Raw genomic sequence first — 12,872 nt, 5'->3', positions numbered from 1 at the left:
ATTCCACATCGCGGGGGCCTTCACCATAAATGCTCCCTTTTCCGCCTTCATTGTTTTGCATCTTGGCTGTATGATTTGATTAGTGAGGTCGGATCTCAAAGATCTTACATTACTCTTTGAAATTATGTGCTGTTGTTCACGCTATTTTCTAGATATTGCCATCCCATACTCGGGTATTCTCCCCACATACCAGGCTTTCCCAGTAGATGCTCATACACTCACACCATTGGCCAGGTATTGTTGCTTTGTCTAGGCACTCAGGTCACATGGCAACATTACTGCTTCTCCTTATAACCTACCTATTCCTCTGGTTGTTCCCTGTAGCGCTTTGAAGTAGTTTCAAGGAACCCTTTGTAACCTGACCATACTCTGGATAGTTGAGGAGTGCCTGTCTCCTTTTTCACCACTAATCCGTTACTCTTTCCTTATATTTCACACCCCTCTTCCATTCTTCCGCCGGAGCATGTGGAATGGCCTCTGAGCACCGTGATCACCAGCAGAAGAGAGCTATTGGCTCTGGCTACACTATCAATTGCGGAAAATAGATCCCGCAGCAGCAATAGACGCTTTTGCGACAGCTTCATCTGGGAGAGTGACCTTAATTTAGACAATGAACATAAACATGAGGTAGAAAATGAATTAATTTTTAAAATATTGTTGTATACATTGAGCCTCATCACAAGTTGGTCGGAGCGGTAAAAGCGCAGCGGTAATGCTATTACCGCGCCGCCCAACTATAAGTTGGGTGGAAAGTTGGGGGTTCACCTCCATCTCTGAGCTGGGGGTAAATCTACTGACTTTCCACCCATTTTTTGCACAATTACCGCAGTGGCATTAGCGCTGCGGTAATTGCCCCAAAAATGCACCATTGGGTCCAATGGACCCAGAATAAATGAGGATTTACTGTGGTACTGCAACTTGGGATCTGGTGCTAATAGCAGTGGATCAAGTTGCGGTAAGACTAATTGCTTTGGGCGTTATGCCCGCAGATTTACCGCTGACCCACATTGTATACTTATTAATTTTATGTACAAGACAATGAATCAGCATTCAAATGTTAAGGATTTTGGAGTGGGAGTGCAGTGCAGGTAGCTGTACTGCAGCAACATGGGGGGCCGTATTCTGGTGTGTCAGCCTGGGGGCAATATTGTCTGGTAACTGCCCTGCAGCTGACTGTCTGGCCGCAGCAAGACACGCTTACATGTATGCAAGGCCTTCCCCGCAGCTGTGGCCTGCCCCGCATTAACCCCCTGTCAGGGAAGCGCTCCGAGGATCTAAAGCCACGCGCTTTACTTCAAACCCCCACATGTGCCTTTAGCAGGACCATGTCGGGACATAGGGGAGTTGCTAGGTCTGGAAAAGACCCGGGGCTAAACTGATGTCAGAACTGTTGGGACTGGGGGCTAGCTAGTCTTTTGGCTGTAGCTCCTGAGATTCTATCCGGGGCTACAACCAAAAGATCAGGGGCTATAGCCCCATTAGCCCCCCCCAGCAACACCCCTGTCGGGACAGATGAGCCTGTTGTCACAAACCAGGAAAGGGTTGTCTTCCCACCCTAATGATAAACCTTCTCTTGGCGGTAAGTCTGCCAGATCCCCCTTCCTGAGTGTGCCAGGGGTTGTAGAAGTGACAGCTGGCCTGGCACCAGAACTGAAACCATTTTCAACAGAGCCTTGGTCCATCCTGGCTCATCCCTGCACTCTAGTGACACTCTAGCTCGCTCAGGGGAGGTGCTGGCAGGAAGACCGTGGATACTAAGGGGTTAAAGAGGGTGGGGTGAAGAGGGGTTCTCCCTCAGAGAGGGTTGGAGGAGAGAGGTGTCTAGGGATCTGGGGGGTTATGAGGTGTTTACATGGGGGCTGTGCTGCCCCCACATCGTAGCAGAAGGGCAGTGCTCTGTGCTATGTTACGTCAGGGTGTTTTATAGCGCGCTCCAGTGCCATTTGCATGGGCTCTTGGCGTTAAGGCGGTTCAGAAAGAGAAAAGGGGTCGGCTGGGTTAATGGGGGGAGAGGGAGAATGCAAGCTTTAGAAGATAGCTCTGCTGGGCCTGCCGCTGGGTGGCTTGTGTCAGTAGCATAGAGGCCTCTGTGTACAGAGAGGAGTCGCGTGCGCCCGTGGAAGCATTGGTCTGGACGTTGATGTGCAAGTTGGTTGAAGAGGTGTAGAGTTCTGTTGTTTAACGTCTGTTGGGAAAGTTATTCAGTTGCCATGGGCGAGGGGCTTAGTTGGTACTCATATAGAAAGTGGCAGTTCAGAATCTACAGGCTTATTGGATGTCCAATAGGTAACTTGGAACATCCATCTTGTGTGACTGTGGCACCATGTCGTTGGCTTTGCCCTCGGGCGACATCTCAGTAGTGCGGGGGCGGGTTGGAGTCTTGATGGGTCGCTAGGAGAAACTCCAGGCGGCAGGGGACAGTGGGAAATCCAGAGGCGTAGCCAGGATTCTCTCACATGTGGGCCTGAAGCTGATGTGTTGGGCCTGGGCCCACCGCAGTGACACTCACATCTGTAAATGCCCTGACAGCACGGCATAGTGGGCATTTACAGATTTTGGATGGGCCTTGCCTGCTCTGGCCCTACCCTGCCTACGCCTCTGGGGACATGATCTGGGAGTCCCGCAGGTCATAATGGAACCTCTGGGAACACGGATCGTGAGTGGTATAGCAGGCGGAAGTGACGCATACAAGTATGTGGCTCCCTTGCCACCGCAGAGAGCAGCAGCAGCTGGTGGATCCCCGAGTGTCGAGAGCTGAGGAGAGGGGTCAGCTGACCCCGAGAGAAGGTGTTGCTGAGTCATGCGCTGCCACTGTGTGTTCGGGACAGGCCCGGCTGTTAGTGGACCGGAAAGTCACGTCATCACTGGAATGGCAGAGGGCGCCCCACAGGGAAGCCTCGAGGTGCATCAATAGAGCCGTGTGTGGCTCCCGGGGACAGAAGAGCCGAGAGTGCTAGGCCTCCCTTCCGCCTGCACCCAATATTAGACGCAGTGGCCATGTGGAGGCGCAGAAAGGGTTAAGCGCATTCCTATTTATAGGGTCTCCTGCTGGCCCCTGGGCCCCCCTCCGTGCTGTGCATCTCTAATAGCCGTTTAGCCGCCGGCCTGAGAGGATCTGCTGCAGGCCCATGAAATATTAATATCTTGTTATCGCAGCGCGCGGCCGCCCCAGGCGCCCGCCGAGAGCAGGCCTCAGCAGGCCCTCGATTTACGGCGTGATTAAACACACCGGCGTTACACTCGTTCTTTAATTCAATATTGTGCCGGCTCGGTGGGCCTTACCGTCATTTATTATTTTATAAAATGGATGTGCCTTTCAAGCAAAAAAGCATGTGCAAAAGATGCGCCGCCGTGATTTTCTAAACACCGCACTCGCCCCCGTTTTGGGATTTCAAGCCACATTCGAAGCAAAGGCGCAGGCTGCGAGTGTGTACATTTTTACTGACCATATGGTCCACTGATTATCCAACGGGAGCGCGCTGATCTGTCACCCACGTAATGTTATATTCGGTGCAGGGGCACCGGCTTCTGGCTATTCCGGTGGGTGCAAGGGCCGAAAAAAAAATCCCCTTGAAAGTATATGGACTTTTATGCTTCCTTTCCTGGGGGAGGGAGAGGGGCCGGTCGCCGGAGCAACCCACCCTACCCCCCGTACGCTGCGCCCCTGCCCGGAACATCAATTTACCAAAATGCCAGGCGTAGCGGAAGTGACATCACACACCCGAAAAGATAGCTGGAAGCGCCCTTGCAGATACAAGAAATACTTAGGTTTAAGATTTATACAATAACAAGTATCAACTAACCAGACAATAGACCCTTTTAGTTACCAGCCATATTTTACCTACCGTGCCATCTTGTGCCATGAGGTCATGATTGGAATGAGGTACACCTAGCTGAGGCAACATATGCCACAGGGCGCCTTCTTCATATGCCAGTCACAGCCTCACATGCCAGGTATGGTTATCATATGCTAAATCGAGTAACATATTTCCCGGCGATGCCATAATATGTAACCTAAAGCATCCAGCACACCGATACTACCGTTTTATACCAGCGAAGGTTGCACGCGCCAAAGTCATAACATGTAAGGTATGGTGTGAGCTACGCATGTGCTGCCATCCCATTCCAATTGCAGCCTCAAATGCCCTAGTATACAGAGGCAGGGGCTCGCGTGGGTCTCAAGTGCACTCGGGTGCAAATATATATATATAGATATGTATACACATATATTTATATGAATATATAGAACTCGGATAGCTGCAGTCTGTCGGTAACGGGATGCCGCCCCTCTCCCCTAATTATAATAGATTTAGTGAGAGAGGCTATTCTCAGGAGTTTATACAAAAAGCATGTCACAAAATACAGGGTATCACCATTGTAATTGGTTATTTATAATGCTCTTAATACCCAGAGGTTTCTAAGCACAGACCCGGGGATCGAACCTGTGTTGCTTCACACCTTTTTGCTTCCAAGGCGAGTGCGTTGCCCCTGAGCTATCCACCAGACAGACCATATTCAATGAAGCTAAAAAAGATAAGAATAACAAGACGATGGGGTCAATTTGATCACAAAGTACTCTAGAGACAGCAGTCTACTCTTTAGAATGGCCCAAAAGCATTGGCATATATTACAAATGGACACAGATTTCACCAAATACATTGGGCCCAAACCCAAATGTATGTACACCAGGGCACGCACGATTAGGAATATTGGCAGCCCTTCTTTTTTAAACCTGTAGCAGAAGGTGTGAGAAGTGGGCGTGATTGGTTGAGACCCCGTAATCATGGTTTTTCTAAGTGTGGAAATTGTAGCACGTGCAAACATGCACATCCACAGTGCTCACATTTTGAATGTAATGACAACATGCAAATAGAAATCAGAGATATAATTAATTTCGTACAAAGTTTGCCATACAATATATGTGGGAAGCACGATACAGAAATTGCGTTTCCGGAACCGGGAACATTTATCCAGTCTCAACAGTCAAGACAGGAGGTTGCCACTAGCAGATTATTGCAAATAGAACACAATTGGAGAACATGAAAGATATTAGATTTATGGGTTTGCAAAAAGTTACATTTGGCAGTAAAGGAGGAAACCAGAAGCTCTTATTGAGACAGATGTAAACTAGACTGATTTGTAGATTGTGTTTTACTATTATTGGCCTGAATCAGGAACATGAGATGAATGCTTTAAAAAAAAAAATAACAGTATGTAAAGGCACAGCTGTGCACCCAGACAGCCTGTTTGGTTAACCAGTATTACATTGTGGGAATCCTTATGCAGATTGCGAGGGTGCGGTCTTAGGTACATCTCAATTGATGCTACTGAACAGGGACAATTAATTGATATCATTATCAAGATTATATTTGATTAAAAATGGAACACCGATGTCTCACCCGATTGGTCCTCCCGGACCAGGCAGGTTTTGTGTTGAACAGACAGGGGGCTGACAGCATGCGTAAGACTATACATATATTAACCTCAAGGGAAGTTAGGATGGAGGGAGCCCTTCTCCTATCCTTAGACGTGGAGAAAGCTTTCGACAGGGTGAGCTGGTCCTACATGAGCGAGGTGTTATCATCAGTTTATAGTGACTTTTTCGACAGTCACTATTTCGAAATACAAATATGTCGAATCAAAATTGCGGAAATGTTTTTTTTCGAATGCCTTTTTTAAAATCTTTTATTTTTTGGGGGGGTTCCCCACCAAACCCCTGTTTTTTTTTTTTTAGAAAACATCTTTTTTTTGGCCAACTAAACAAAACTAAACCCTTAAAAATAAAAAAACAAGAAATTCAAAGAAAAAAAATGTCGGCACCTTTGATTCGACATATTTGTATGTCGAAAAAATGTTTTCGACATAATGACCGGATACCGTTATCATCCCTGGGAATGGGCCCAAAATGGTTGGTGTGGATTTCGGCCCTCTGCTCTGACCCCTCAGAAAGGGTAGTAGTCAAAGGTGGTGAGTCAGTATCATTCCCATTGGGGAGGGGTACGAGACAGGGGTGCCCTCTCTCCCCCCTTATATACGTGTTAGTGATGGAACCTTGGGCGATAGCGATTAGTGTGAACTAGGGGATCAAGGAAATAAGGGCAGGGGAGATGAAATGCAAGATCAGCCTATTTGCCGACGACGTGTTGCTTTACCTCGCCAATCCATCCCAATCTGTCCCTGGGGTACTGAATAGCTTGGAACGATACGGGGCCCTCTCGGGTTATAAGGTTAATCTAGGGAAGTTGGTTGCATTTATGGCGGGACACCTTCCAGAAGCAGAAAGGCGAGACGTAGAGGGTCTCCCGTTTTGCACACAGGCAGATGGATTTTGCTACTTGCGGGTTCAAGTGCCACAAAACCTGGGTGATGTTTTAGCTGCTAACCTTCCACCCCTGTGGTCGACAATTAAACGGGACATAGAACGATGGGCGAAATCTGGCCTGTCGTGGATGGCATGCCTCAACTCAATTAAAATGGTGATCCTTCCCAAATTATTATATCTATTTCAGATGCTACTGACACAAATCCCCAAACCATTCCTTCTCGAGGTCAGGCGGGCCCTCCTGCGCTACCTCTGGGCAGGAAAGTGCCACAGAATCTCCTATGATGTACTGACAAGGCCCAAAGAGGAGGGTGGTGTAAGTTTTGCAGATTTAGACACATACTACAGGGCATCTCAACTGCAAATCCTGGTAGACCACGTTGCGACGGGCACAAAGAAACAGTGGCTTGTGATGGACAATGAGCTTCTCTCCCCAGGCATGCTTGATGCATGGTTGTGGGTTCCCAAAGCACGCATCCCGAGGAGAGTGCTGAGCCATCCGGTCATGGGTGTATTATGGTCTATATGGAAAGAGGGGGGTTACTTTAGATGGATCACAACATGGCCCTCACCCCTGAGTTGTATCTGGGCTCCTCCACCCAGGAATGGAATTGACAAACCGCTAGCCTTCCAACAATGGTATGAAGCAGGACTTAGTAGGGCAGGGCAACTCTGGGTGGGCGGCGTATTCATATCCCTAGGGGGATTGAAAGAGGCCTTGGGGTTGGACAACCTTTCACCCTTTCGATATCTGCAACTGAAGGGGGTCCTTACTGAAAATAGATGGGGTGACACTCTCAGGAGGGACCTAACAGACTTTGAGAAGTTCATGATCACATATAAGGGAACAAGGGAGTGATATCTAGGCTCTATGGTCTACTGTTACTAACCACCCCGTGTGATCCCCCCCGCCCAGGTGCAATGGGGAAACGACCTAGGCGTACCCATCGCAGACAAGAGATGGACCGCCATATGCAGACAGGTCAACCCCAATACCGCCACCAGGCCCTGAAATTGATACACAGATGGCACTACCCCCGCAAAGGATAGCCAGTATGAGGAAGGGATACGACCCACATCGCTGGAAATGTCGTACTGAAAGGGGGGGATTATGTACACATGTGGTGGAAATGTCAAGTAGTGCAAACCTATTGGAGCGAGGTCCTCTCCTGGATAATGGGGGTGGATGGCATTGAGAGGACCCTATCACTATGGTTACTGTTGTTTGGAATTGAGACGGAGGGAGGCCCAAATGTATCACATGACCACATGCTACAGGTCATGTTGGTCGCTGCCAGGTGTTGCTGGGCTCAAAACTGGAAAGCTTCCCGAAGGCCGGGGGAAAAGGAATGGGTCACTAAACTCAGAGCAATATATGACATGGAGTCCCTGACCCATTTAATAGACGAATCCAAGACCAGTATGGAGGGTTCATGGCTTCCCTTCTTTGATAAATACGGGAGAGCTGCCTGAGGATACTGGAACACCTATGGTGGGACACCGAACCTGACCACTGCTCAAGGGTTGGAGGACTAGGTGCCAGAGAGCGGGGCCCTACGATTTGAACACACATGCAAGAGCTACCCTGTGTTTGGAGTGTACTGAACCACACTGTGTCAGACCCTTGTCCCAAATATTGTTGCTGGATCCATGGCTGTGAAGGAGGAGGTGGTAGAGAAGAGGGAGGGGTGAAATGTTGTGACCCCAGTTAAATATTCTACTGTGATTGTCATGTTTTTCTTCTTTTATTGTCAAAACCTGAACTTTCAATAAATCTCAATTTTCAACAAAAAAAATGGAACACCAATCTTACTACCCCAATAAGTAATGTGACAAGACAATGATCAGATAAATTGACTAACGAGCATCGAAAGATGGACTTAATCTGATTACCGTATATCTACCCTGTATATTCAAATTAGATTGTGTAATAAGGATAACAGAAGGGGCATGTAACATGCTCAACATATATTATGGACTATAGGGAATAGACCGTTTATTTATCAAAACAGAATTATTTACCGTATTACATTTTCATGATAAGTTATGAAATAACTGTCCGAAATGCTAACACTCAGCACCCCTAAAGTAAAGGATGATGTTTTATACGTATTGTGGTTAAATCGGGAAGGTTTTCTGAACATCTCGAAAAAAGGATTCTTGTGGCTTCAGGTGCAGAGGAGAAACAAGCAACCCTGGCATATGGGTTGTATGTAAAACAAAGAAAGAGATGGTTGCCTGTTAGGGAACTCCCGCCCCCTGCACACTGTCTATGGCTCAAGAGTAAGCCAAACTCTTGGTAGAAACAAAATGGTGCCTTCTAGGAACACAAATAGCTTACTCATGGTGGTTTCTCACTTTTAGCGATATTACAGTATTCATACTCTTATCAATAACACGATTTAATCAGTAGTGTCTTGAAAAACTACTGATGAAAGAAGGGACCCTTAGAAGGAACCATTCTGTTTCTACAAAGAGTTTGGCTTACTCTTCAGGGGACGGGAGTTCCCTAACAAGTTATGAAATAACTCCATGCTATGAGCTTCATGGGGAATTAATCATTTGGAACTATCCTTTATTAAATCTTCACTGTATTTTCAGTGTAACAAGCCTTTTATTTCACTCGCAGTATTTGCTGAATGGTAATGACAGCCGTCATGTCACACGCACGGTGCCTGTGACGTCACGGACGTTATTTAAACAACATCTAAAATGGCAGCCGCGAAAAAACATGCAGCATGACAAATCGGGGTGAGTCTTTACAGGACATCCCTAGCAGGACTTCGCGATGAGTGGACTGAGTCACATGTTAATGAGTGAGTAGCATATAGTATACATGAGCCCAAATGGATTAGCTAGACACATGAGCTCAGTTAAAAGTAGGTTACTTATGCCAATGTTGGTTGCAGATGACATGCAGCAGCAAACAACTGAATATTTCTCCAGCCAAATAATTGTATGGGGGAGATGTGGAACAGCCCACATCTAAGGGGTGAGAATGAACTAAAGATAATGGGCCTCATTACAACCCTGGCGTTGGACCATGGTGCTATTAGCACCATGGTCCATGCCGGATTCCGCCATGGTGGATGGCGGATTTAACGCCCCATTCCAAGGTTGGCGGGGCGGTAAATCCCCATTCACCATGGCCCCTTCCCCATTCCCATTTTTGCCCCATAGGGCTCAATGGGAATGGGGAAGGCGCTAATTACGGCACCGTAAATTACGGTGCCGTAATTAGCACCAAGGTCCCTTAGCGGGTTGGACTTTAACGCCTGCAAAAAGCAGGCGTTAAAGTGTGAATCGGGCGTTAAGGGGTTACCGCAGCCTTTTACGGCGCCGGTAACCCCTTAACGCCAGGGTTGTAATGAGGCCCAATGTGGGCCATTATAGAGCCGTGGCTCACCACTTGGTTTTTATAATTGCACACTGGAAATGGATCCTTATTTCCACATAGGTTATTAGAGTCACAAATTATTACAATACCAAGCTATTTTTTGACGAAGAGACTTATGGTGAGGTATATAGATTACATGTTTACTCCCTACATCACCTAATGGGAAGTTTATATTATTCTAATATATGGTTGCAATAGGTGGCACACAACGCCCACATTTCTATTCTGCATGGTGGTACGGATGCGCAGCTCTGTTCATTCTTTTAGAAATAGATTATTGTCTTTATTGGCAAGAGACATTGCTGTTGGGGTATAGAGCGATTAAGTTCAGATAATGATATTGCTAATAAGCAATTGAATAATGATGTTTTATAATGTTCTCTTTCTCTCCCTCTCTTTTCTCTTTAACATTATATCTAATTTCCCAATACCTTATTTTAACCTTACCTAATTGTGGTGAATACAAATATTGGGGACAACAACATTATTTGGACTGTGTTTATTTGGTGTGTAAATGATTGATATTAATTATGTGCAAAAAACTATTTGCTTTTGTTTTTATATTTTTTGTGATGACTTGCGTAACAGAATTGGATAAAAAATGATGACCTTTTTTTTTCTTTGTTGGGCTTATGAAATAACAGCGCATTTATGAAGCCTTGAGAACGACCAGTGGTCGAAACATGTGTCGGCATAGAGCTACTATGAAATGAAGCTGTAAAACACGATTAAGAGCTGTTTAATTGAATTATTCATTTGGGGAGAAGTGCAGAACATTCTGGGTGGCAACCAAAATAATGTTCTCTCATGCCCTGGTGTTGCTACTTTATGCCAGATAATGCACTCTGTATAGTCACTATATATGGGGTGCACCCTCATAAGCGCAGGTGCTGCCATCATATGCCAAGTGCAACCGGAAATGGCTCATTAATGCCACCTAACTGAAGTTAAAACTTCTTATTCCCACTATATCCCAGCCTTAGTTATACAGGTGCTGCCATCCATCATATGCCAAGTGGTACATCAAATACGGTGCAGGCTTAACACCAACAAACAGACCCTTGTGAGGGTTACTGTGAAGCGAGATACCCTGTCTGCAGAGCAGTCATGTTCCCAAGATCGTGCAGGTGTCTGCCAGAAACCAGGAAGAAAATGCTGACATCAAACAGACAAATGGTTTTTGTGGCTGCAGCACAGCCAGGTGGCCAAGATCACACAGGGTGTCAGCCTGGAATCAGGAAATAGTGGGCTACATTAAACCGACCTGAACTTGCTGTCACTGAGGCAGCACCATGGGCACTCCATTAAAAGGGGTTGTCACTTGGGACATTGATTAGGCACTGAATCAATCTCATTGTGGCGCTGTCATGTGCCCCGGCTGATATGGCGTGCTTGCCAGGGACTAGTGTCCATAAACAGAAACCCGCACCAGAAAAACTGCCCATTCATAAATGCCAACATGTATTCTGCCATCCATTCAGGTTGTTTTCTTTGCATTCTGGATCTTGTAGTCCTGAATTTATCATGGGTAAAGCAAAACTGCGAGTCTCCTAATACAAAAGAAAAACACTGGACCGGATCAGCATCTTCCATGAGACGCAGGGCATGTTGCTATGTACGGAATGTGCTCGCCCTCCAACCACCACTAGAGGTCCCCCGTGGGGTGGCTTGCCCTAGTAAGAGCGATGCGTCACTTATCTAGGGTTAGGAGATGGAGAAAGAGGCTAGCCCTAAGCTTCTGAAGCCCAATGTCTCAAGAAAGTACGTTGGCTGTACAGGTCATGAATACCACTGGGAAAAGAGCCCAGAAGGGAGTCACACACACTATATTTCTCCCTACTTATCTGCTCACGCATAAAGACTAAACACTGAAAGTGATTTCACCAAGATGTCTTAATATTGGTTAGACTTTCCATGTATCTGCGGTCGACCGGTTTCACTGGGCCGTGAATGCCTTCTCTCCCACTTTCTGCAGGACCCAAAAACAACACGTTTTTAATTTGTATGCCACAAGTCATATCAAAGGCTCTTCACGGAGTCAACCACCACTTGAATGGTGATGCCTCCTTAAGGGTTGGTTGCTAGGCAGCTCATTTACAAGGGAAGGAGTAACGGATGATTGAATGTCACCTGTTCATGAGGGGCGGCAGGAGAATTAAGGGCCCGTCTCTATGGAGGCTGCTAAACTACTGTGCGGTCATGATTGCTGTCTGTAGGAAGCTGTTCAGTTCCATTAAGCCACACGGCAGGTGGCACCCCTGTGTGATGCCAGGGCAGCTCCTGGGCAACTCACTCGCCTGAGGAGCGAGACAATGCAGCGAAAGACGGACTCCACCCCCGGGCCGGGAAGACGCAGAAGTAAAAAGTGAAGTTTATACACAGCCCAATTCGCCATGAAGGGTTAGGCAGACCCGCATCACGAGAGAGACAGGGGCACTGGTGTCATTCTTTCACTAATGGAAGGCTCTCAAAGATGCTGTTTGTTTAGTCGTTTGAATAGTGCCAAAAGGCAGCTTCCGTCCACTTCAGTGAGCTCGTTAGGCGCTGCAATCATGCACACGTTTCTATCCAAAGGCAGGGCTCCGACTGCTGCAGTGAATGTAGCAAGTATTATGCGCCAATGGTGCACACTGTGAACCCCCTGGGGTCTGCAGGTAGGGGATACGGGGGACATTCCCAGGTGCGGGTGTGCCTCATTGGTTCTCTGCTGAGTGCCAAGGGGTTTAGGTCTATTTGATCGAAAATATTTCACCTTTTTCAATTTGACCACATTTTTTGTTGTCGTTTGTTTTGACAAAAATGTAGGGGGAGACCCCCGCGATTCTCCCTCCCACTTCCCCACACCTTAACCTAGTCTCTTACCCCTCCCCATATATTTATTTAATTTAATTTGACTGAAAAAACGAATAAAACAATTCGGTCAAATTGAAAAGGTCAACAGTTTTCAAGCAGGGATGCTAATACCCTGTGGGGCCGGATGCTGCTCGCCTGGCAGCCCCGGTTTTCTGCCACCGGTCCTTTGAGGTTCGTTTATGGCTGCCTTTTGGAGGCGGGTCCCGAGACCAGTGTTTGAAATGGCAATGAAGACATGCAGGTACTCACTATCAGAGAACGGAACGGCAAGTACCTGGCCACTCCTGCTCAAGATGGTGA

General features: G+C 47.0%; 1 protein-coding gene across 4 annotated transcripts in view; it reads left to right on the top strand.

Moving 5' to 3' along the window:
• Positions 1–12,872, top strand: part of ITGA7 (integrin subunit alpha 7) — a 438,414-nt gene that overhangs the window by 27,929 nt on the left and 397,613 nt on the right. The window lies entirely within an intron of this gene.

The sequence above is a fragment of the Ambystoma mexicanum genome, chromosome 3q (genome assembly GCF_040938575.1).
Source record: "Ambystoma mexicanum isolate Mex_15411 chromosome 3q, UKY_AmexF1_1, whole genome shotgun sequence".
NCBI classification, from domain to species: Eukaryota; Metazoa; Chordata; class Amphibia; order Caudata; family Ambystomatidae; genus Ambystoma; species Ambystoma mexicanum.
The sequence above is the reverse complement of the archived record's forward strand: the minus strand, read 5'-3'. Positions and strand labels throughout refer to the sequence as shown.